Source organism: Hyperolius riggenbachi, chromosome 7 (genome assembly GCF_040937935.1).
Source record: "Hyperolius riggenbachi isolate aHypRig1 chromosome 7, aHypRig1.pri, whole genome shotgun sequence".
Lineage (NCBI taxonomy): Eukaryota > Metazoa > Chordata > Amphibia > Anura > Hyperoliidae > Hyperolius > Hyperolius riggenbachi.
Window position 1 is genome coordinate 269,773,797 of NC_090652.1, and position 25,491 is coordinate 269,799,287.

The following is a 25,491-nucleotide window of genomic DNA, read 5'->3' on the forward strand; positions in this document are numbered from 1 at the left end:
TTAGGTCTGGTGTACTTTAAATGAATTCTGTGATGAGACAAGTGTAGTAAATAGTGTACATGTCTGTATAGGTATAGCCCTCCAGATGAGAACCTTGCCCCCCCCCCATTCAGTCCCGCACTGCTCAGTTTATTTATAATTCACCCCGGCTAGGCCTCGACCCACCTTGGGATGGAACCTTTGAATCAGCCTTAGTACTGGCCATGCATGCTCTCTGTCTGCACCATCTACATTATGTGCATACTGTCCCCAAAGGACCAGGGATGTGGATTCAGAGCAATCTTGGGTGTCTGGAGTCGGGAAAAAATGCACCAACTCAGACTCCTAAAGAATTTAAACTGTAATTAAAATAGAAAATATGATAAAATGTTCTATTACTCAGATAATAGTCATCATAAATTATGTATATATACAGTAATAGCTGTGCTTAGTCCACAAAAAAAATGAAATAAACCAATCAAAATTAGTTACTTGTGCTGCTTCAATAAAGCAGTCCCCGTATTTTTAAAGTCAGATATACATATCTGATTGTGACTGTACAGTATATATGATGTGTATAAAGGAATCTCTTATATATACTAAATAACATTTATGCTGAAAGAATAAAGCCTGATGTGTAGCCGTGTCACTAATAGAGATGGTCAATGAGATGGAAATAATTCTGCACTGATGCTGGTTTATGCAAATGTAAAAGTACGCACTCTCTTTGCTCATGAAATCAAATAATTTGATATGTTAAAATTTGGTTTGGGGACTATGGATTAAAGGGTGCCTGAGACGGATGAAAAGAAAAGTTCTATACATACCTGGGGCTTCCTACAGCCCCCTTCAGGCTAATCAGTCCCTTGCTGTCCTCATCCACCCCCTGGATCTTCTGCTAGGAGTCCCAGTTAGGGCTGGTTCAGACGGACGCTTGCGGAGCGTTTACCGCAAGCGTTCGGACCGCCACGGTAAACGCTCCCATTCAAGTGAATGGGAGCGTTTACACCAAGCTGTTGCGCGCTTTTACCCGAACGCGGCGTTCGGGTCCCAATTTTCGCGAGCATTCGGGCTGCCCCTGGAAGCAACATGTAGCTTCCAGGGAGCGGCCAACCGCGACGGCTAATGTTCCCCTACGGGGGAAAAAAACGCGACCGCATCACGACGCGACCGAAGGCTACTGAAAGCCTGACCGCGCAGCCGCCACAACGCCCCCAGACGCGACGCTACGCAGACGGCCGTCTGAACCAGCCCTAATTCAGCCAGTCAGTGCACTCCGGCAACGTGCCGCTCCTACAGCCAGGAGCATTCTGCACAATAGTGCTGCGCAGGTGTAGTACGCTCCCAGCGGCGGAATGTGTGCATGCACACTACGCCAGACTGGCTCAAGTACCTGGACTCATAGCATAAGATCCAGGTGGTGGAGGAGGACAGCGAGGGACTGATTAGCCTGAAGGGGGCTGGAGGAAGGCACAGGTATGTATAAAACTTTAATTTCATCTGTCTCAGGTTTACAGTACAGTAGTATATACTCTACATATGCACTCCCCACAGTGCTGAAGGGAATCCACTGAGAATGTTGTGCAGATTAAACACAGAGGTGTTGCCTATCACCCATAAACCTGTTTCAGATTGTGTATGAAGAATGTGTAATAGAGGAAGAATCCCCTCATTCCCCTGCTGAGTACCTGCATTTCACTCTTACATGTACCCACAGTCACATTGCCTAGGGCCTGATCCTTGTTCAGCTTGTGAATGAAGAATGTGTAATAGAGGAAGAATCTCCTCATTCCCCTGCACATCTTCTTACATGTACCCACAGTTACATTGCCTAGGGCCTGATAGATGTTCTTTGTTCCGTTCTGTACCCTTTACAAGTACTCTTACCAAGGACTAGTTTTAGTCTGAAGGGAATAGATATGGCAGTCTACATATCCGTCTCACTTCAGTTGTCTTTTAAAATTCCTAAGCGTTGGAAGTTAATGAACGAATTTCATGTTACATACTTTCAATCAACAAGATTGTAATATGCAAATTAGAGGAGTCGGAGTCAAGGAGTTGGAGTCGGTGGATTTTTTGTACAGACTCCACAGCCCTGCAAAGAACATTGTGACGACACTACCGACAGCCTCCTTAATGTGGCGTGCGTGAGTACTAAGAGCACTGGGAATTCTCTGTATCATAATGAGACTTCCCTTGCTGATCCACTGTTACAACTCCCAGACCCTCGAGGTAAATCGAGGCCGCACTCCTCTTCTGGTTGTCCGTAACCTTTGGAGGGACCAGAGGACATTGTGGGAAGCCTCATTAGGATCCAGAGGCTTTCCTCTTCTTAGGCAAGTACATGATTTTGTACAATTACAGCCTATAACAGGATCTATAGAGTAACACCAGACATACTTCTACCCGATACACCTGCGTACAGGACAGAGCGACATACAATGGCACACAGGCATTGTGAGCAGTCAGGTCCTCTTCTGACTGAGAAGGAATTGTTCCTTTAACCTCCCGGCGGCGGCAGGAGACTTGGCAGCGATCTTTCACGAGCTATAATTAAGGCTGGCTGGGGAAGGGATCAGTAATTACCAGAATTCCAGAGGTCCGACTTGGAGAGAAGCGAGAGATAACTCACAATCATCCGTAACGGCCTCCCGTAAGTCGGATCCCATGTTGTTCTGCTGCCGTGTGTCCGCCTGGTAACTCATGAAAAGCTATAATTCTAGCGGGAACACACACAAGCATGAATTCTGATTTAGACTGCAGGAGCCAGCGCTGCTCCGCGTTCAGAAGCCACACAAGGGAACGACAATGCAATTTTACTGTTGTGTTTTGAGGATATTATACAGCTTTAGCAGGGCTCCAGGAAAAGCATACGGATTATTATATACAATTATAGCTCAAAAAGGTCAGTTAAATAATTGGTGGATGTATGGCTAGCGGAACAATACCGCATACTGTGTACAGTAATAAACTAACCAGAACATATATAGCAATGATCTTTCACCTACATATGACTAAATGGATAGTTTTTCATGGCTTCCAAGCTCAAGAGGGTGCAGTCCAACCAATCACGTCAGTGGAATTTCCCTATGAGGTTTCCTGATTGGTCCCCTAAACAGGGCTAGTGTCAATATTTGTACCAAAGTGGAATTACTCTTTGAAGAGGAACTGTAATGAAAATAACGTAGTGAATAAAATTCCTTATTTTTTACAATATTTATAAATTCACTCAGCGTATTTCCATTGTAAAATCTTCTTTTCAGATTTACATTCTGAAATCTATTGCTGGTGGTGACATCTTTAGTCCTGCCAGGTGATCTGTACGGAATGTTGATTACTGAGAGTTCTATACACAGAGGGAGATGCTGCTTGCTTGGCAGCTGAAAAGAGCCATTATTACCCACAATGCAATGAGGTTCACAGACAGGGAACTGTCAGGGCCATGGTCATGACATCACACTGTGGATGGGGTTTAATCACAATGTCAGCCATATAACCCCCCACCCCCGATCTATTCGAGAAAAGATAAATATTTCTTGTGTGAAAGGGGGTGCTGACTTAAGGTACACGTTTCACAAAACTAGACAATTCAAACTGGATCTGGTTAGCTGCTGAAAAAAACTGCATGCTGTAAATAGCAGTCTGTATGCTGGACACCGCTGTTTGAGCAATATGTAGATAAAAACCAGGGCTGTGGAGCCGGAATTGGAGTCAGAGTCGAGGAGTCGGAGCAATTTTAGGTACCCAGAGTCGGAGTTGGAGTCAGTGATTTCATAAACTCTTGCAAGCTTTCAGTAAGACTTTGTCCTTTTACAGAACAGAAATGAGGAGTCTGAGTCGGATGATTTTGTACAAAATCCAAAGCCCTGGTAAGTATTAGACTAAGGAGTCAGAGTCGAGTTAGAGCCATTTTGGGTACCCGGAGTCGGAGGTTTCATAAACAGTCGGAATCGGAAGATTTTTGTACCGACTCCACAGCCCTGATACCAACTTCTTGTATAAGAGAGCAGCTCCACTCTGGTGACATGACAAGCCCCCCCATTGTTTGCTCGTTTGATGGATGGCTTCATGGACCAATACGTAGTTACTAGATTTCAGTATCCTAAATCTCTGGAGCTGCTAAGTTTTCTGTCTGGTTCATGTCTTTCTTTATTATATGAATATTTTCTGCTGCTCAGATTTGTGACAGGTTTGCTTGAATCTGTTTGGCATTTTAATTAGCAGCTGCCAGATTGATAGCAATACTGAATCTGGTCTCCCACACTGCACACTTCATACGTTACAAGATTACAGCACGACTGGGCCAGAAATGTTTGTGCTGAGCGACAGCCTTCACCATCTGTTAGATCCCGAGCTCAGGCACGGATTTTCATAAACACTCAATACAACATTGTTTTATGTACTTTATGCATTAAAAAATGTTTTGTAGAAGGAAAATGTACTGGTAGAGACTCTTCCTCAGCAGCGTCCAGCTGCCTGCTCAGGCCCCCCTGTCCCCAGTCAATCTGAAGCCATGACAGGCTTTCCATAGGGAGACGAGGCTTCAACTGACAGAGCAATAACTATCCTCTTCCTGCCCCTGTGACTAGGGATGGCCCTGCCTAGGAGAACTCATGGAGAAGCATGTGATCAGTTTGATTTGCTGTGATGACTTCCTGTTGTAAAGCATTATCATGGCTAGCAAATCAAAGTCTTACAAATTACCACTTCCCCAGAAGAAGATATGCCTGATTGACGATTCAAACGCACTGGGCCATCAACTACGTGGGGCACGAAAATGGACACAGCAGCGGGCACTGTGACTGGTAAAGTATTAATGCAGGGAAAAGAGAGAGAGAGAGAGAGAGAGAGAGAGAGAGAGAGAGAGAGAGAGAGAGAGAGAGAGAGAGAGAGATTATCGGTCGATTGGCTCCCAAAAATTGGTAGATGTATGGACACACAATTGAGGCGGTATTGTCATCATAAACAATTTTAACAGCGACTGGTCTGAGTGTATTAAGTGATGAAGATGCTAATCCTGCATTCAAAACTTGCTAAACTTTTTCTGCTGTTATGATTTGGAGTTATCACATACTTTAGGAGCACTGGCCCTTTAGTAGTCAGTGCCGAACAGTTGAATGCTGGGGGTTATTTTTATCTATAATATATTCCTAATCCTCCGCTTAGATTTATTTCCCTGCCTAGCTTCTTATCTGAAACACCTCTGTTCACTTGTGTTTACAAGCAAGGCTGAGGTGACTCAGCGATTGGAGGAGAAAAGAAAGAAAGGAAAAAAAAAAAAAAGAGTGCAGTTGTTAGTATATACCTCAGTGTGAGTGTCTGAAGACTCTGGGAGGAGGGCAACTAATGAATACACAATGAGCAAGAGAAGGGAGGGGGGAAAACAAAAGTCAGGGAGGATATGATGTCAGCATGGCCACTGCCTAGAATAGGATTTTCAGTTATTCCTTTATAAACTTCACAGGAATCATTTACGTGCATATTATTATTATTGTTTATTGTATTTATAAAGTGTCAACATATTATGCAGCGCTGTGGATAGCACAATACATCTGTTATGTAAGTAGAAGTAGTATTTATCTACTTATATATGTGTTTTTTATTTCTAGGTTAGCATGGGTGTCACTTGTTCTTTAAAAAGGATATAATTATGGCAGCCTCCATATCCCTTTCACATCAGGTGTCCTTTAAGCACTATTAGTGGACACTACACAGGAATTGATAAGGAACCTCTTAATATTAAACATTTATACTACTGTATATACTCGTATATAAGCCGACCCGCGTATAAGCTGAGGTACCCACTTTTCCTTAGAAAACAGGAAAAGTAGTCATGTATAACCCCCCTCCACAGAAGCCAGATGTGCCACAAGTAATTTCTTCTACCCATAGCCAGATGTGCTTCAAGAATGATACAGCTGTGTCTCAAGATGCCACTAGATGGCATCATAGATATGTGAGACAGTGATTGCCACACAGGAAGAACACCTGGTCAAATGCACCGCTGGCACATTGCTTGCACGTTCTACAAGCCAGGAGACACAAGTAGTATTGAGCAGTGCAGTCTGCACACCATGTTGCAGGGGTTGCGGGGTACAGACACAACAGGGAGCCAGCTGGCCAGAACAGGATCACTAGTGCACAATCCTTACGCTCCTCTGCCAGTAACAAAACCTGCGCCACCATCTATTCTACTCCACTGACTCGAACATAAGCCGAGGGGGTAAGTTTTGAGCACATTTTTAGTACTGAAAAATAAGGCTTATACGCGAGTATATAAGATAATTATATTTCTGATGTAGTTAAATATGAAATACCGGTAAATAAAAAAACAAATTTAAAAAGCCAAAATGAACCAAAGTTTTTTCTTCCTAGATTTAGATTACAATGGAATGGGTTAGATCCCATGTCAGCAGGGTCGCAACTATAAATCATCCTCCTGTCAGAGAAAAATGTTATTGTTGTTTCCAGGGCTGTGGAGTCGGAGTCGAGTAGTCGGAGCAATTTTGGGTACCTGGAGTTGGACTAAAGAGTCGGATGATTTTCGTACCAAACCACAGCCCTGGTAAGTATTAGACTAAGGAGTCGGAGAGTCTGAGTTATTTTGGTACCTGGAGTCGGAGTTGTAGTCGGAGTTTTTATAAACTGCAGAGTCGGATGACTTATGTACCGACTCCACAGCCCTGGTTGTTTCCTTTAGCTCTTGTCCTTTATGATACCTGGCAGTAGTCCAAACCCATCCTGGCTCTATCTACACCCTCCCCGGAAAGTTTTGGGTTTCCTTAAGCTCTCACATTAAAATATTTTTCAGCAAAGTTTTCCATGAAAATAAAGGACCAATCACTAAACAGTCTCTTTAGAAAAACAAAAGCTAGAACAATGGGGAAGAAATGCTTCGGCACGGTTTACTCTGCCTGGATTCAATTTCCTCTTTTCCCACTGGGATAAACCAAAAACACCGGCACACAAGATGCGAACCATATAAAGCACGCAGCTTTATGGTAGTTTTATGATCGACTTGCTTCAATGATCTATCATGTGCGGAGGGGGGGGGGGGGGGGTTAAGGATGTAGAAGTCACGATGGATCAGGCTATGATAGAAAGTTTCACGATCATCTAACTTTAGTATGTTTCGCTATTAAAAAGAGCCCGCTCATTGGACAATGAATCATAAAATAAAGGTTACAAAAAAACAAAACAAATACTCCTTAAAACAGAAACAGAAAAATGTGTTCCCGAGATGAACAGAGATGGCCTGAAGCTCTGAGCATGTAATGTCAATATCCTGTTTCCTATCTGAAAGTCATCAAAACTCGCATAAAAAGCACCAACATGTGAAGTCTTGGCAGATCTGCTTAACCCCTTAGTGATCTATTTCATCCCCCAAACAATAAAATGAACCGGGGTTACACGCATAACTGAGAAGATTGGAGTACTCAGTACGGCAATAAAAAAGGGGTAAAGAGGCGCCCAAGGTGAATAAAATACATTAAAAGCAACTAAAATATAAATAAATGAGGTGGCTTACCTCAATGATGACACACCCATATAGGAATGGATATTTATTAGTAAAAAAAAGCACAGGCAACTCGTTTCGTGGGAATTCGCCCACTTCCTCAGGCCAAATAAAGTGCCACTAAATGCCGGTAGTCGGATTCAGAGGCTCCTTGAGGTAAGCCACCTCATTTATTTATATTTTAGTTGCTTTTAATGTATTTTATTCACCTTGGGCACCTCTTTACCCCTTTTTTACTGTGTCTCACCCCATCCGTGGGGTGCTCCTACACCTGACCACTGGTGGTCTCTGACACTACCTAGTTTGCCAGTGTGTAAGAGTATTTTCAAGAGAGCGACCTTCGCCAGGTCTCCTGGTACCCAGAGTGGAGTCGGGTTTGTGCATCTCCACCTGCCTGCAGTGGTCAGTTGCCCTTCTGCAACCCGCCTTTGTGAGTATTATTTCAACACCATTTAATTTATTCATCAATCTCTGTGACGTACTGCACCATCTGGGCTCCCGTTGTCTCTGTGTTTCTTCCCATAGGGTGCACATACTTACCCTCAACCTTCTTGTCAGTACGGCAATGTGCAGTTGAAGGCGTATAAATGCTTGAGAACGAACAGGCAAGTCTAAAGCACAATTGAAGTGAGAGGGATATGGATCCTGCATTTTTTTTCCTTTTAAACAATTGCCAGTTGCCTGGCAGTACTGACAATATTCTAATACTTTTAGCCATAGATCCTGAACAAGCATGCAGATCAGAGGTTTCTAAATGAAGTCTTACTAGATTAGCCACATGCTTGTTTCAAGTGTTTGATCCAGACATTACTGCAAGCAAAGACAGTCATATTGCACTTTTCTCTTGGCAGACTCAAATCGCCAGAGCTCCAGCCACTAGGAAGCACTGTATAGGCAGTAGCAGCGTTAGGGAATCTTGTCGAAGGACTCCTCTTTTTAGGTACCTATAGTCTGAGTAATTTTGTGTACCTGGAGTCTTAAGGTCCGTACACACGCCGGACTGGAGGCAACGACGAGTCCGTCGTCACCTCCCGCTGGGTGGGCGTTCCAGCGACAGTCCGGCGTGTGTACAGTCTGTCTGCAGACTGATACGGCTGTTTCTGAGCGATCCGCCCAGCGGATCGCTCAGAATCAGCCGTATCAGTCCGTCGACAGTGCGCACACATGCCGGACTGTCGTTGGAATGCCCACCCAGCGGGAGGTGACGACGGACCAGTCGTTGCCTCCAGTCCGGCGTGTGTACGGACCTTACGGTTTCATAAACTAAGGAGTTGAATGATTTTTGTACCGACTCCACGCCCCCTCACCATGGGAGGGATGTCTCATAATGTGCGCCATCTGGGTCATTCATGCTTCTATATCTGGTCAACAATCCACTTGTGGACATTCTTGGCTATACAAGACATCTGCAAAAGTCATCTTTAGTACAAAAGTTTTGCGGCATCAGTACACTTCCTATCTAGCTTTGTTACCATGCGGCTTTCACAGCAATGGAAAGTCACTGAAAAGACTAAAAAGCTTCCACAAGTCTAAAAATGCTGTTTGCTTAGAGACTTCAATATATTTCCTGTGCTTGCGTAAAGATCTCATTTCAGTCCTGCCAATGTTCAGCTTCTGTTGTATTTCTTGGCTGCTGTTCCTTTATTACTGTTGACTGAATCCAAAAAGCAGAATACATTTATCACTTAGTAGTCCACACCCTCCAATCTGACAGATGATGTTGTACCTGTTGTCGTGATCTTAAGTTTTCTTTACATTCAGTTTAAGACTTATGGTGCAGTGTTCTCCCCAGGCTCTTTTAGCCGGGTAGTTTTGGTGAGCACCCGGCTAGTTTTGGTGAGCACACGTCCTTCTCTGTTGTAAGCAGATTTGTGCAGAAAAGCGCCAGCTCTGCATTCTTTCATCTCGCCCCACCCAGCTACTTTTTCATGCCACCCGGCTACTTTTTCATGCCGCCCAGCTGGAAAAAAAAATTCTGGGGAGAACATTGTGGTGTATACACATGCATGAAGACTGAGATCGGGGCTAGATTCCTCAGCTCAGGTCAAAGTTGCATGCATGCGTATTGCAAGGCTACAGGTTCATTACTACTATTGAATATTAAAGCGCCAACATATTCCATAGCGCTGTACAAGTAGGAAACAAACGTGGTACATAATACTACAGACAATAGTATACACCATGAAGCTGGCAATTTCGGCGCTCAGCTCAGCGCCAAAGCTGGGTGCCATCATACTCTTGCTCTCTACGCAAGAGTAATTCGGTGATCCATCAATTGCCAGACCCCACATTACACCTCCCTCTGAGTTGCTACGACTTGGAGGGGGAATAGTATTTAACGCCACCTGGGAGTTTAGAGGCAGCAGGGAGAGCAGTCATTCGGTTTGCCCTGCGCCCAACTCACCAGCAGCCTAACACGTACGCATACACCAATCTACAAAACACAGCATTGGTACACAATACAGAATTGGTAATTAGAGTGACAAATGTAACATGAATAAAATATGTAACAAATTCCAAGACACGTACGGGAAATGGCAGCATTTAATACGAGGAAAGGCCTAGCCTTCAAACTGTGTTCATTTTCAGATGCTCTTTCTATTGTTCTTCTTGCATCAGGTTAGAATGAAGCATAATAAAAAGGAAGGGAAAGCGGACATGTGCATGAGTCATTTATCACATGCTCTGAGACATTCTCACTTCAGCAGTGCTGAGAACACAAGCCGGGATTGTAATGACACCCTTCTAGCCTCATGTGCCAGCGTTATCACAACAGCTTCACATGTTATGTAAGCGATGTAAACAGTCATCTGATAATTGTTCACACCAGAAACTTTTAGGCACACACAAATCACAACCAACGTAGTCCAAACGGATCTGGGAGAGAACACGCATTTCAGCAAACAGAGTTAAACAACCAATTATACTTACCTGTTCTGGTGTCATCGCTCCAGGCAAGTTACCCCTCCGCCCCCCTCAGAGTCACTGCCAGAGCCACATATACCTTCGAATATGCCACCGGTAGATTTGAGTGCAGGATAAAGCCGATATACGGCTCATTCTGCTCCTGCACAAGCCCCAGGTGTGTTAATTACCATTTCCCCTCCATAGATAGTGGGGAATGATGTACTTTGGGTTCCAGCTATTGCTAGGGGCCGAAATACAGTATTTTAAAAGTAATTTGCGCTCTGTCTTATGACGGCATCCAAGTTACTCCCTGTGCGCTGCTATAGCCGTAATTCCTATTAGGCCTATGGTGGCGCTGGCTGCGCCCAAATCTCCTGCGCTGTTTTAACAGCTTAGCAGCTACTGCCCAATTTGTGGCTGCTTAGCTGGGGGGCAGCGGCAATGTAGGCAAAGGTTTCTGAAGAGGATTGGCAGTCTTTGGAAACATGATACAGACTGCAAAAAAAAAACAAAACAAGAAAAATATGTACTGCATGAGGTCTCAAATCTTCAGAAATGGCTAGCTGCCTACTCATCCCTCCTTACACTCAGCCTGAAGTCATGCCTTCTGATAGGCTATGAGTCAGCAGGGAGGTGTGTCTTCAGCTGGCTGACCAATCACTATATATAGGGGGGAGCCCTTTATACCCCATGGGCCAAGAGGAGGCGTGGTTTAGGGTCAAGAGTAAGCAGGGAGCAGGTCAGTCACTGAGAAAATATGCAGTGCTGCAAATTGGTACTGTTCTTTTTGTTAAAATGCCAACTTTTGTAAGAAATAAATAAAAATAAAAACGACAACAAATTTTAAATAATTTGTATTAAGAGCAATTCAATTCTATTAAATTGGGTTGGAGCTTTAATTATCTGTGTATGCTTCACACATCAATAACATTCATGTTATTTCAGAGCGTTTCAAGCCACTCCTCGTTTTAATATTTCAGGTCACCCTCTATCCCAGCATGCCATTTCCTTCCTGTCCCACGCACTCCACCAGAGAGATATCTACTGCGGTAATCGTTCCATTCCTCTCTTATCTCAGTTAAAAATACATCCAGGCCACACACCACATCTCCACTGTGATAAAAGGGGAGCTAGATCATGGCGTGCACACCGCAATCTGTATCTGCAAAGCTTCAACAACACAGTCCCAGACAGGGCCTGCAGTATGAGGGATCGGACAGGAAACCCTGTCACCTCCCTTCACAGCCATCATTTATTGAACTGCAGTGAGGAAACAGGCCTTTTCACATCAACAAATGAGGCGTCCACATTCAATGTTTGACCTGCAGTAAGAAAAAATAAAGCCAGCTGTAATATGGTAATTTCCTTTGGGCAGCGCTCATGCTAGACATTTATTTCAAGTATTTATATAGCACCGACATCTTACGCAGCGCTGTACAGAGTAGGCATGAAAGATAAATCGAATTTAAATCAAAATCGCGATCACCAAGATCACAATTTTGGAATCGTCAAAGCGCCAATTATCCTAATCACGTCATTTCCACATGGGGAAGTTTGAAGAAGCAGCTTCAAACGTCCCCAAAGTCCCGGCGCGTGTGGCCCGCAGCGTTGGACGTACCTTCCGCATTTGTCGAAACGCTGTCTTGTCCTCTATCGCCGTCTGCCGGCTCTTGTGCTTGGCAAAACTCCAGGTTCCTGTATGTCACATGACATACAGGAAGTATTCCGTGCTTTAGAGCCTCCAGGAGGCGAAGTGGATAAACGAGCATCGCTGGACTCGTGCTTGAAGCTATGTCCAGAACTGATGCAGCTTGGGGGACAGAGGAGGCACAGAAAGACACCGAGTGAGCACAGAGACAGAGCTGGCAGAGAGAGAGAGAGAGAGAGACAGAGAGAAAAAGAGCTGGTACAGAGACACAAAGGGGACAAGAGAAAGACCCAGAGGGGGAACAAACAGGCAAAGAGGGGGAACAAAGCTTGATATGAAGGAAATTGTGAATTGAAATCGCAATTTCAGTCGCTCAATTAAATTGTTTCCTAAAATCGTTCAGGCCTAGTACAGAGTATGCTGTCTTGTCACTAACTGTCCCTCAGAGGGGCTCACAATCTAGTCTCTAGACATATGCTATGCAATGCACTCTGACCAGACCTGGATTTACCTCACAGGAGCCTATAGGCAAAGGTGTCCTGGCACCTTAGATTTCGCCCTTCATGAAACTACAAACACCCGCCAAACTGCACTGCAATTGTGCTGGCTGTCCCAGCTGTCACTTACACCTTATTTCTCTTGCCCGTAATAAATAGCTACAGATGCCCCTTAGTATTAGGTAGCAAGTAGTACCCTAACTATTAAGTTGCCCCTAACTGGAATGCAGAGAACTGGGTGAGTAACCTCTCATTTACACTCTGCTGAGGACTCTGCATAGGGAAGGAGAGAAGGAGGCACTCAAGGAGCAGAGTGAGTCACCTTTCTTTCATCAGGCGCCTGTAGGCATGTGCCTACAGTGCCTTATGGTAAATCCGGCCCTGACTGACATTTAATATCAACCAGGTGGGCAGCAGGAAGGCATAGTGGTAAGCTCTCTCACCTTGCAGCACTGGGTCCCCGGGTTCGTATCCCAGCCTAGACACTATTCATGGCGTTTTTATGTGCTCCCTGTGTCTGTGGCTTTCCCCTAAATTAGACTACGACACATACATTACACGATACAGACATATGACTATGGTAGGGATTCGATTATAAGCCCCTCTGAGGGACAGTTAAGTGAAAATATACGCTGTACATTGCTACGGAAGATGTCGGCGCTATATACATACTAAATAATAATAATCAGATCCCAGCAGGAATGTGGCTAAATACTGATTGCACCGCATTTGTTAGCTTTCTGTTGCTTGATGCAGTACAAAGCCATTAAGTTACATACCCACTGAAAGACTGTATGAATCACTCGTCCAAATGATCATCCCACAATCTTTCTTTCAAGATATCAATGCGACACGTGTTGATGAGCGATACAGTAAACAATCGTTAATTGTTAGACAAAGAGGAAAGTGGGACAAGCACCGTAGATTCATTGACATTTAAGAATAGTTTATAGCTTTGCACACACTACTGTTTATGAATGATTATCTACCGATGTGATGCGTTGAACGACCTTTAAAATGTACCGAAGCAAATAAAAAAAAAAAACTTACCTAAAAAGAGAGAAGTCTCTGAATCCTGTAGAGCAGCGGTTCCCAACCCATGTGTCGTGGCAGCCTTACGTAAGTGTCGTCGCTCCCTCGGCTATCGTGTTGCGGCTCTGCCTCCCCTTCCCTTCCTGTAGTGTAGTGTGATGGTAGTTAGAGTAGGACTAGTAATAAAAAATAATAAAATCCACCCACCTACTGTAACACCCTCAGCCAGCATCACATATGCCCACCCCAACACCCGCAGCCAGCATCACATTATGCCCATCGAGTACCCTTATTCGGCATCGCATTATCCCCACCAAGGACCCGCGGCTAGCATCATATTATCACCACCCAGCACCTCTAACCAGCATCACATTATCCCCACCCAGCATCCCCTGCTAAAAATTGTGTGCTTTACATCAGGCCCAGCTGTCCCACCTATTCTCTATTTTTACTTCAAAAAGGTTCTAGGCCTCTTTTCCTTCATTCAATTCATGATTATTGTTAGTATTTCTCATGTATACGTATGTGATGAATCACGGACATCTCAACGTTTGGAGCGATGTGTCACGAGTTTGAAAGGGTTGGGAACCACTGCTGTAGAGGCTTCCCAAGCTGTCCACCGGACCTCCGTTGCCGCTTGTGGATCCCCAAAAGAAATCGGACAAGGAGTTGGTTGGATTGAATATCCAAGGTACGCTCCTCATGCACGATTGTGGCCATGCCCCTGTGTGGGTGCAGCATGGCCACATACATGCATGAAGAGGAGCGTGGCCAGAGGGTCCCAGCGAGCAGCAGCGAGGACGACACTGGAAGCCTCTACAGGATCCAGAGGCTTTCCTCTTAGGCAAGTATGTTTTTTGACCCGAGGTCCAACTCAGGATACTTTAACCTGGCCATACTCCTGTTCATCTGCGACCAGATCGACCATCAGAAAGCTCCCTCTCTGATCGAATCCCACCACACAATAAGGAATGGAAGCATTGGATCAATGCTCAATCAATAAGTTAACACCAATCAGAATATCCATATTTTGTTAGAGTAAAGATTTATACCGAACATCCGATATATTAAAATCATTTTATAGCATATGACCACCTTAAGAGACCGCAATCCCGAGAATTGGCACAGAGGACTTCAAGCCAGAACAAAAGCCAGAAAGCAACTAATAGGGCTCCATTTTACAAATCTGTCCCCCAAACCCTAAAGACTTTCTACAAATATTTGCCATCATTTCCTTAAAATTCAAAGGCTCACCCCAGCGAAAAGTTCAAGCAATGTCTTTCAACTTCCAGATGTGTTTACTTTGAAAACGAAATGTTGTGTTTAGGAATAAAAAAAAAATTAAAGGAGGGAGAAAGGTTTACAGGCCAAATTGCAGCACTCGATCACAAAAAACGCCATCTGTGTCTAGTTCTCCAAACACCATTTTAACAGAAATAGTAAATGACACACTTTTATTTGTAATATTAATAATTTATTGCTTACAAAAAAAAAAAAAAAATCTCATCTAGGCAAATTCAAACATGCACTTTTTTCAGGCTGACAATAGGCCTCTTTTACGGCTCTGTTAACACGACAATAATTTGAAAACCCATTTAATTAGTATATTCCAAGGCATATCATATTTCCTCCACAATAACCCCTCTGTTTGGAAATCTCCACTGGAATTATCAAATTACTTGCCGAGGGCCAGCAACCTCCCCGACGTTTCAGCACGGACCTCATATAAAGTTGCAGCTATACGGCCTCCATACACAAACTATTCCAAAAGCTGCACAACAGATGATTCGGACAGATACTTTATTCGTTTTGATTTCACCTCTTTTATTATTAGGAATTTTGATTGCAGATCATGACTTCCATATTAATTTCCCTGGTCGGCCTGGTATTTTAGGAATGAAATACTTCAACTAATTAAATTTTTTAAGTCCGGGGGAAGACATCCAAGAACATTCTTAGGAGCGTGGACAGAGGATACCTGATGCGGAAACCGATTATAATTATTACCACTAATAAATACACTGTCAACACAGCGCAGGGGGGGGGGGGAGGAGGGTTGGGCGCAGATGACTGCATGCTCCTGGGCTCTAATTAAAGAAGACCTGTCCAGAAAAAGTATGGATACACCATCGCTGACTTCTTTCTAAAAAGAATCGGATCGTATGGCTTTAAAGGGATCCAAAAAGCTTTCCTTTTCTGCAATGTGTCCTGGTTTCTAAAAGCTGTAGCAGCTGACACCCCCCCCCCCCCGCGCCTTTATTTATACAGAGAAAGGTGAGAATGTATCAAGTGTAACTCTCAACTGTTTGAAGCACAGTGTTCTACCCCTCACGCTAATGAAAGCTTGTGTTTGCTCATTGCTACTGCTAATTACAGCAGTCCTGATCTGCCTGATCTTTCTGCAAATGGCAGGTCATGGAAGTAGAGCAATAAAAGCTACTTACAAATATTTAAATGTAAAAAGTTTCTTTAGTTATGAACCAAATTGTTAATATGTATTTTAATGTGCTATTGAAATGCCCTGGGTGCTGAAAATGGTGCTTGGATCACTTAAATTGAGAGTGATATGGAGGCGGGCAGATTCATTTCCTCTTAAACAATACAGTTTTCCAGCCTGACTCAAAAGTTTCTAACCCTTTTCTAAATGTAAAATAAAATGATGCCCTGGAACTGGGCTTTAAAATAGAGCCATCTATACAAAGGACACTGAGGCTGGAGGGATTGGTGGATGGGCAGAAACCTAGATCAGCACAACCATCAGGCAACTGCCATTTGTTTGTAAAGGAATATGTATGGCACCTGCAGGGCTGCCCTGCATGCAGATCTGATGTTTGACTTAAAGAGGAACTGTAGTGAAAAACACACAATGAATAAAACTGCTTACTTTTTTACACCAGTGTTCTCCCCAGGCTCTTTTAGCCGGGTGCTCCACCCGGCTAGATTTGGTGACCACCCGGCTGTCATCGGCTCACCTCCTGTGCTGTAAGCAGAGTTTCCCTGCATTTTCATCTCAACCCACCCGGCTACTTTTTCATGCCACCCGGCTACTATTTCATGCCACCCGGCTGGAAAAAAATTCTGGGGAGAACACTGTACACTATAAATTATTTAGTCAGTGTTTGCCCATTGTATAATCTGTCCTCTCCCTGATTTACAGTCTGAAGTTTAATCACAGGTGGTGACATATTCAGTTCTGTCAGGTGATCTGTACGGAATGTCCATTGCACATAGAAAGATACTGCGTGCTTGGCAGTTGGAAAAAGCGGGTATGTCCCACAATGCAACAAGGTTCACACACAGCAATGGTCCTGACATCACACTGTGGGAAGGGTTTCACCACAATATCAGCCATACAGAGCCCCCTGAAGATCTATTTGAGAAATGGTAAATATTTCTCAAGGGAAAGGGGGTATCAGCTACTGATTGGAACGAAGGTCAGTCCTTGGGTAACGTTCCTCTTTAGTCTGACTGCATTTGCCGCATTCTTGTTTCAGGTGTGCGATTCAGACACTTCTGATGCATGAATGATCAGCAGAACGCAAGGCAACTGTAAGGAAATAAATATGGCAGCCTCCATATCCCTCCTACTTCAGTTGTCCCTAAATGAATAACTCAATATGTCATGGTTTCTTTGCAGGGTGACAGTGCAGTTAAAGAGGAATGGTCGCAAAAATCTTAAAATTTAAAACACATACAAATAAGAAGTACATTTCTCCCAGAGTAAAATGAGCCATAAATTACATCTCTCCTATGTTGCTGTCACTTACTGTAAGCAATAGAAATCTGACATTACCGACAGGTTTTGGGCTAGTCCATCTCTCCATAGGGGATTCTCAGCATGGCCTTTATTCTTTATAAAGACATTCCCTGAAAACAGATTTATACAAAGATGCTGGCCAGCCTCCCTGCTCGCTGCACACTATTTTGGCAGCTGGAAGGAGCAACTGTCATTCACGAAGTGCTTTGAAAAATAAAGAAAACTCCGAGTACCCCCTATGAGAAGATGGGCTAGTCCAAAATCTGTCGGTAATTACATATTTCTACTTCCTATTGTAAGTGACAGGAACATAGGAGAAAGGTCATTTATGGCTCATTTTACTCTGGGAGAAATGTACTTCTTATTTGTATGTGTTTTAAATTTTAAGATTTTCTCGACAGTTCCTCTTGAAAAGGTTGCCCTGTGACAGGACTTTCACTCAGCAGATACTGTAAGTTCAATCCATTTTTCTGCCATCATACTGCAGAGGTGGTGACTACGTCCCCCAGCTGCACATCCCATCTAAATAATGAACTACAGTGGAATTCTGACACTCCATGACCTGTCAAGAAAGGGAATCCAGAGCTCCCCCCACCCCACTGTGAGGTGAAAGTAAACTGTGAAATATCTGCAGGATTTAGTGAGAGCTGGAAGCAATTTCAAGCTTCAGTCACTAAATAAACACAAACACATGAGTCTTCTCCACTCCGCAACACCCACCACCGCAACATATAAACCCATTTCAACTGTCCACATCTTCATCGATCCCAATTTCCACAAATACCTTCATGTACATCAAAGTCTTCCAAATAGATCTACCTCATCTTCTTTAAACCAAACAGTGTGCCCAAAGCTACGATTTTCCATGTTCGTATGGAAGAATGCTGCCAGCTAATTGCTGATTACTGGCTCACTACGCAGCATCTGTTTCCTTTTTATCGATTTGATGCTTGGCTGCTCACAAACGACAACAATCAGGCCTTACTCCATTCACTAAATGATAAAATTACAGACAAGAATGTATGTCGATTTCTTCCATAGCTTCCTAGACTCCGCAACGCAGGGCAAGGGAAAAGGAAAAACCCTAGCTTAAAAAATAAATAGTTTAATGTCATCACAGGATACCGAGTATTAAACAGGTAACCGCAAAGATACTGAAACAGGAAACAAGAAGAATGGAGTATAAATGCGTACATCCTGCTAGCAAAATTACAAAGGCATTTAAAAACCACAATCAGAAACAAATGTGCACCATAGATCAAACAGGACTGATAGGCTTAAAGTGAAACTATAGCCTACGTAATGATTTATAGTCAGACATGTGAAATTAATCAAAACCTGAACTGATAGTAAAAAAAAAACAAAAAAAAAACGCACAACTACTTCCCTATTACCCTGCCAGCAACTGGAGATGCAGAACGTGGCACATACAGTATATACACTGTGTGGCGAAAAATCAGTGACATCCCTTACTTGAAAATAAACCAGTTCAACAGGTATGTAGAGTGACATAAAGCAAAGTAGTATCACAGTAGTTAAAGTGGACCCAAATTAAAAATACAAGATTTCAGAAATTAAATCTATTTTCTAAATTATAAGAATAAATAACAGCCTTTTTTCAGCTGCATGATGACAAATACAAAATATTTTACATTTAATGGAGGAACCCCTCCCTTCCTTTCATATTGCCGGGACAGAATCCGGCAGACTGGTGGAGGAGATAAAAAACAAAACACAGGCTGCTACTGATGATGTCACAGGGGAGGTGATCTCAGCTTGTGTGAGATTTCACATAGACGACACCCCTGTTAGGGAGGATAGCTGATGACAAACACACCCCTGATCTAAAACCTCCTACTAAGCTCAGAAGTAATGGCTGTCACCTGTATAACCCTAGTTATGAAAAGAGAAGGGTAAAAAGCATGCACTGAAATGCACATAGGCTTGAAGGAGTGTTTATTTATCTTTGTATGTGTCAGAGTGGTGCAACTAAATATTTTGAATTAAAAAAATTGTTTGGTTTGGGTCCGCTTTAATGTCAAAATGGGTAAGATGAAAGATTTCATTGACTTTGAATGAGGAACGATCGTCGGTGCAAGAAGAGCTGGTGATAGCATCTCTGAAACAACAACTCTTTTAAACAGTATTCCCTGGGTGTTTAGAGAGTGGCAGTTGATAAAAAAAAACTTCATTATCACAGAAAAATAGCAAAAAAGATGCCTATTGTGGGCCCTTGTCATCGTGGTCTCAAGTTGGTTTGAGGAACATCAATCAGAGTTCGACCTGCTTCCATGGCCAGCTCCGTCCTCTGACCTCAATCCTATTGAGCATTTGTAGGAAGAAGTCGAAAGATCAGTTCAAAGCTTGGAGATGCCACCATCATACCTGACCCAACTTAGAGCTGCCATTATGTCAGTATCGGCCAACATTCCTCAGCAACGTTATCAATATCTTATTGAGTTCACGCCAAGAACAATATCAGCTGTGATCAGAGCTAAAAGGTGGATCAACTTATTACACAGTGTCTCTAATTTTTTGGGCCAGTGTATAATTGTATACAAGTCTACTTTGAGTACAAGTAGATCTTTAAATTTAACCTTCTTAATTTGAAAATGGTTATTTTAGATTTATATCATGCCAATATCTTGTTCGGCATTTTACAAAAGAGAACGCATAGTACATGCAGTTACATAAACACTGAAGGGATGCAGTTAAATACACAATTCATTAATTACTAAAAAGTAGACACAAAGCCCGGCATCAGATGCTACAGGGGATGCTGGGAGTGTACGCCAACAGGATACATGCTCAAGGTATGAGCACTGCAGAAACTAGTTTGTCATAAAGGCCTGCACACACTACACAATTTTTCCGACAACCGTCAATTTGTTTGATTACATGAATGACGTTTAGCGATGTGCAACGACCGTCAGGGGGGATTGGATCTTTAAAGAGACTCTGTAACAAAATGTTGAGCCTTATTTCTTCTATGCTATAAGTTCCTATAGATGTTCTAATGTGCTCTGTCTTACTGCAACCTTTTCTAGTTGCACTGTCTCTGTAATAAATCTTATCTCCTTTCCTCTGTCGTGTCTGTCGGGCTGAGGTGGAATGTGCAGCACTGCTTGTCATTGGCAGAAGCTTTACACACCCTCTCCAAGCTCTGCATGAGTCACACAGTGAGCTGTTCTCAGCCTATCATACTCTGGTTAGAAGCCAGTCTTTTGTTTGTAAACACTGCCTAAAACTGTTAATTACAAACCAGGATTGCAGCAGGGAGCGGCAGAAACAGCACAGAGGGGCACAGGAGAAAATAAGGAATAGTATGGTATGCTTTATATTGTAAGAAAATTAGAGTACAGATTCTCTTTAAGATCCCCGACGACTCCGCAGAAAGTATCGCGATCGCATGACTTCCCGTTCGCTCTCTTCGCATGTACCTACCGGCAGAAAGAAAGATGGATCGTGGATGGATCGAGGAAGCTGTCAGACCTTCTCTTACCCCCACTGTCATGTCTCTGTGTCCGCATACTTTCAAGGAATAAAGGTGCTCTTATCCAAGGTATGGTGCCTCTTTTGCCTATTTTGATGTTAATACACAATTCATGATAGGACTGTAGAGACATAGGTAAGTTGGAAAATATTGAGGTTGTGTCCTAAGTAAGGAAAAGGGTAAATGTCGATGTATTTTAGATGGAGGTGGTTTGTGTGTCGATGTGAGACTTGAATGAGTTTCAAATCAACTACTACACTTACACAATTAGAGGACATGAAGGAAGAGTACAGCATTAAGACAGTCAGGATGTGAGTTGTTAATGTAGTTAGCAGAGAGAGTTGGAGATGCTGCAATGGAAACCAGGTAAGAGACTCTTTAGAAGAGAAGGGTTCCTAGATCTGAGCCTTGAGGTTCTCCAGCAGAGAGAGAGGTCGGGGGAATGGTGCTGAAATGTACTGGATGCTATGTCCAGCTAGGCGGGAGATCGAAATGACAGGAAGCATAAGTGAATGAGCTGCTCTGTGCGACTGGCTCCAGTTGGGGACACAAATGGAGGTCAAACCAGCGGACAAGTAAATGACCCCATATTACACACACTTGACTGGATTGTTCAGTGAAACACATGGAGAGTAAATCCCACATAAAATTCCCCAATATATTACTATGTATGAGGAGCTAAGCTCACTTTAGTTTGTTCATCCTCTCTCTAGAGCACCTCTATATCAATTTAGAACCTATTCTTAGAAATGAATTTTAGAATACATAATTTACATTGCAAAGTTCTATGGCTTCTGCAGAGTGGAATGCCTATATGTACAGATTATGGCAGGGCGTGTCACATGGGGTCACTTTACAGGTCTCACCGATTCCATCTACTCTATGACAAGAATGAATGCAGGCGGTTGGCAAGCTGCCAATATAAATTCAAGGTGTTATCGGGTAACAGGGCCGTCACTAAGCTTCCGTATACAACACACCTGTATATGGGACACCATCGATTGTGATCGCAGATAATGCATTCCAGTGAAATTTATACTACCATACAGATAGGGGCAATCCCAGCCCTGCAGCACAGGTAAACATAAAGACGTATTAAACATCTCAGCTAAGCAATTTTATTTATGGCCCGATATCATTACAGAGCTAGAAAAGATGCAACAGAAGCTGTGTGGCTTCCCCCTGCCTGTCAGGTAACGTGACAAGGTTTTCATATTACCTGCTGGGTGTGGCTGCCGCTTCTCTTCAGCACAACAGAGGAGGTCTCAGAACTATGAGCAATTTGTGGTTCAGTTGCAACTCTGACACCGTTCCCTTTCTTAAGGTGGCCATTAACGGTCCAATTCCTAGAGAAAAATCATTCGAGTGATCAGAAATTCTGATCGGATTGGTTGTAACTAATCTCATTTGATGGGCACAATCGATTACAAACGATTATAATAATAGTCGTCCGATTGGATTTTCGTCAAACCAAAATTTGGATTTTCTTGTTGGTTGTGATGGATATGAAGCAAAGATTGGTTTTTGATGGTGTAGTGAACGATTTTTCTTCCGATCAGAATTATCTGATAGCTCAAACGATTTTTTGCTAGAGATCGTTAGTGGCCACCTTTATTCTTATCACCAAAGAATTCTATATATTCCTGGATTTGGACCTTTTGGCATCACCGCACCATAGAGACTAGAGCTGAACTTATGTTTTACTGTACGTACAAAACGTGTGGTTTTGGACATACGATAAAGTATTGCTCTTTAAAAGTGGGATAAAACTTCTGACATAACATTCAATAAAAATAGGTTTTCCTACTTTTTATTACCAATACCGTTATCATAGTTGCTTTTGTGCACAAGTAATATTGGCCTCAATTCACTAAGCTTTATTGAACACTTTACTGAACATTTGATAATTTACCCCATGAGTAAAATCTAATATTGAATTCACAAAAGTGTTATAGATTTATCGAATGTTTTATCTATAAAATGCTCAATCTATAACATTTTAGTGAATTCAAAATAAGATTTTACTCATGAGGTAAATTATCAAACGTTCGATAAAGTGTTAGATAAAGCTTAGCGAATTGAGGCCATTGTGTTTACGAATTACAAATTCTCAAAGTACAGTTTATCTGCTCTGAAAGCTGTCATTGCATTTAGTTGCATATCTGCTGTATGTATATATTAAAATCTGTCTAGTGATCACTTCTCAGCTCAGTACAACTTGAGTTTTGGCAGTTTGCTAATGTTTACTAAATGTATCTGACAAAGGAATGTAAACAACAGATAATGTTATCACCTCTTCGGATGCGGCTAGAAGCTTTCAAGTGCAATGTTCTCCCCAGGCTCTTTTAGCCGGGTGCTCCACCCGGCTAGATTTGGTGACCACCCGGCTGTCATCAGCTCACCTCCTCACCTCCTCCTATGCTGTAAGCAGAGTTGCCCTGCATTTTCATCTCAACCCACCCGGCTACTTTTTCATGCCACCCGGCTACTATTTCATGCCACCCGGATGGAAAAAAAAATCTGGGGAGAACACTGAAGTGAAGCATGGAGCTTTCCACTGAAGAACAAACTGCTGTGTTTAACTGTTTGAATGCTGTTCTGCTACAATTTTTTTTGTGGTAGTAGATTTTATGCTGTAAATAATCTTTTAGAACAAAGAGGAAATGCTGAGTTTCATACCACTTTATATTTGAGTGCACTTTTTCCATGAACGCTGCCAGTCTCAGACACACATGTGAGGTATGTCACTGACAGTGACTAGGGCGACACTGCACGGCTGAGGCTTTACAGACATGTTATGTTGCTATGAGGGGGGGAGGAGGGCTCGCAGCGCGGCGCGAATGACATCACGCGGTAAGCGGAGTGAGTGGGGAGAACAATGATCTTGGCAAGCGCTCGGTTGTGCTGATTACTGGCCAAGGAGTTATGGGGCATCGGGGGCCGGTGTACACATGCTACATTCTCGGCAGAGGCCGCTGTTATCGGCCACCTAAGCCAAGTTTCATATAGCATGTGTACACAGGAAGGCATTACACGGACTGTGTGACCAAAGAAAGGGTTAAAGGTGCCCACTAATGATACAATCTGGATTGTACAATTTCACTGTGATTGGAGACTTTAGGTAGTCTCTCTGACTACACAGAAGTAGTAAAATTGTACAATCATTAGCAGGTACTTCATTAAAGAGGAACGGTAAGCCATAATTGCTCAGGAACAAAAACAAACAAATATATAAGTAGATAAATACTTGATCTACTTACATAACATATGTATTGCACTGTCCAAGTTTTGATTTGAGTAATTTTTCTACAGTAAAAAAAAAAAGAGAAAATCCTTCTTAGCATTCCCCATTTTAAAGAGTCTGAAGCGAGAATAAATCTCGCTTCAGACCTCATAGTCAGCAGGAGCATGTGTGCCCCTGCTAAAGCGCTGCTATCCCACTGCTAAACGGGGGTCCCTTACCCCCCGAAATCCCCTCCGAGCAGCGCATCCCCTCTTCCGGATTAAGGCAGGGCTAACCACCACAGCCCTGCCTCACGCGTGTCTGTCGGCGCGTATCTCCGCCTCTCCCCCGCCCCTCTCAGTCTTCCTTTGCTGAGAGGGGCGGCGACGCGCCGCTGATAGACGGCGCTGAGAGGCAGGGCTGCAGCCGTTAGCCCTGCCTGAAGAGCAGCAAAATCTACGACCAAATTGGTCGTTGATTTTGCTGGGGGGGGTGGGATTGGGGGGTCAGGGACCCTCGTTTAGCCGTGGGATAGCGGCGTTTTAGCAGGTACACACATGCCCCTGCTGACTATGAGACAAGAAGCGAGATTTATTCTCGCTTCAGTGTCTCTTTAAGTGTGGCTATTTTTAAGCCAATTCTGATGTCATTTCCTCCCTTAGTCTCCTCTGCCTGATTTGCCGGCCCTTCACTATAGAAAGTGCATTGTCTCAGCATGAGAAATATTGGCCAATCAAAGAGGAACAGAGGTGTGGGAGGGGAAAACAGGAGGGAAAGATGCTTCAGGCAATCAGGCTGCATTAGTCAAGTCTGAGGGTAAATAGAGAAGTAAAAAAGGACAACCCAGCATGCCCTGCAACTTCCTTTTTGTGTACCAAATTTTGTAAGTATCAAATAAGAGTCAGGTAAACTGGAGAATGATCATTTATCAACAAGAAAAGTAATAGCGATTTTAACTTTTGGATTGCCTGGTTAGTCTCCCTATTACTTGTTTACCAGATAAAGATAAAGAGTTGATTTTTTATTTGATGCCCCGCAGTTACACTTTAATGGTACAATATTTTCCTCAGATGTCATCATTCGAAAAGATTTTTTTCAATCGAATAGCATAGAAAAATTTGTATTATGCGAAGAAATAATGACAGCAAAAGATTCCATGGTCGATTGGAATGTTTTTTTTACAATCGTATTTGAAGAGAAAAAGTGACCTAATCGACCCGTTTATGGGAAGTATCGATAATTACCTTCAGATTACTTATGAGCCTGCAAATCTGATTGAATGATTGCATCTGAAGCGGACCTCAACTCAGAACTTCCTCTCTGCTAGAAGCTAAGATAAGTAACAACATAACCACCTTTACAGAAAAACATTTTTGTTACAGCTGATACAAATCCTGCAATAAATCTGCAGTGTGTTTACTTCTTTCTTTCATGGAAGC

General features: G+C 43.0%; 1 protein-coding gene across 5 annotated transcripts in view; it reads right to left on the reverse strand.

Annotated features, from left to right (window-relative positions):
* TANC1 (tetratricopeptide repeat, ankyrin repeat and coiled-coil containing 1) overlaps positions 1-25,491 on the reverse strand; it is a 324,590-nt gene that overhangs the window by 240,868 nt on the left and 58,231 nt on the right. The window contains exon 1 of one of the 5 annotated variants that reach the window (XM_068245711.1): positions 13,598-13,616. The exons of the other annotated variants lie outside the window; for them this stretch is intronic. The gene's annotated coding sequence lies outside the window, so the exon portion shown is untranslated. Of the gene's footprint in view, positions 1-13,597; positions 13,617-25,491 lie in introns of those variants that run through there. 5 annotated transcript variants of the gene reach the window in all.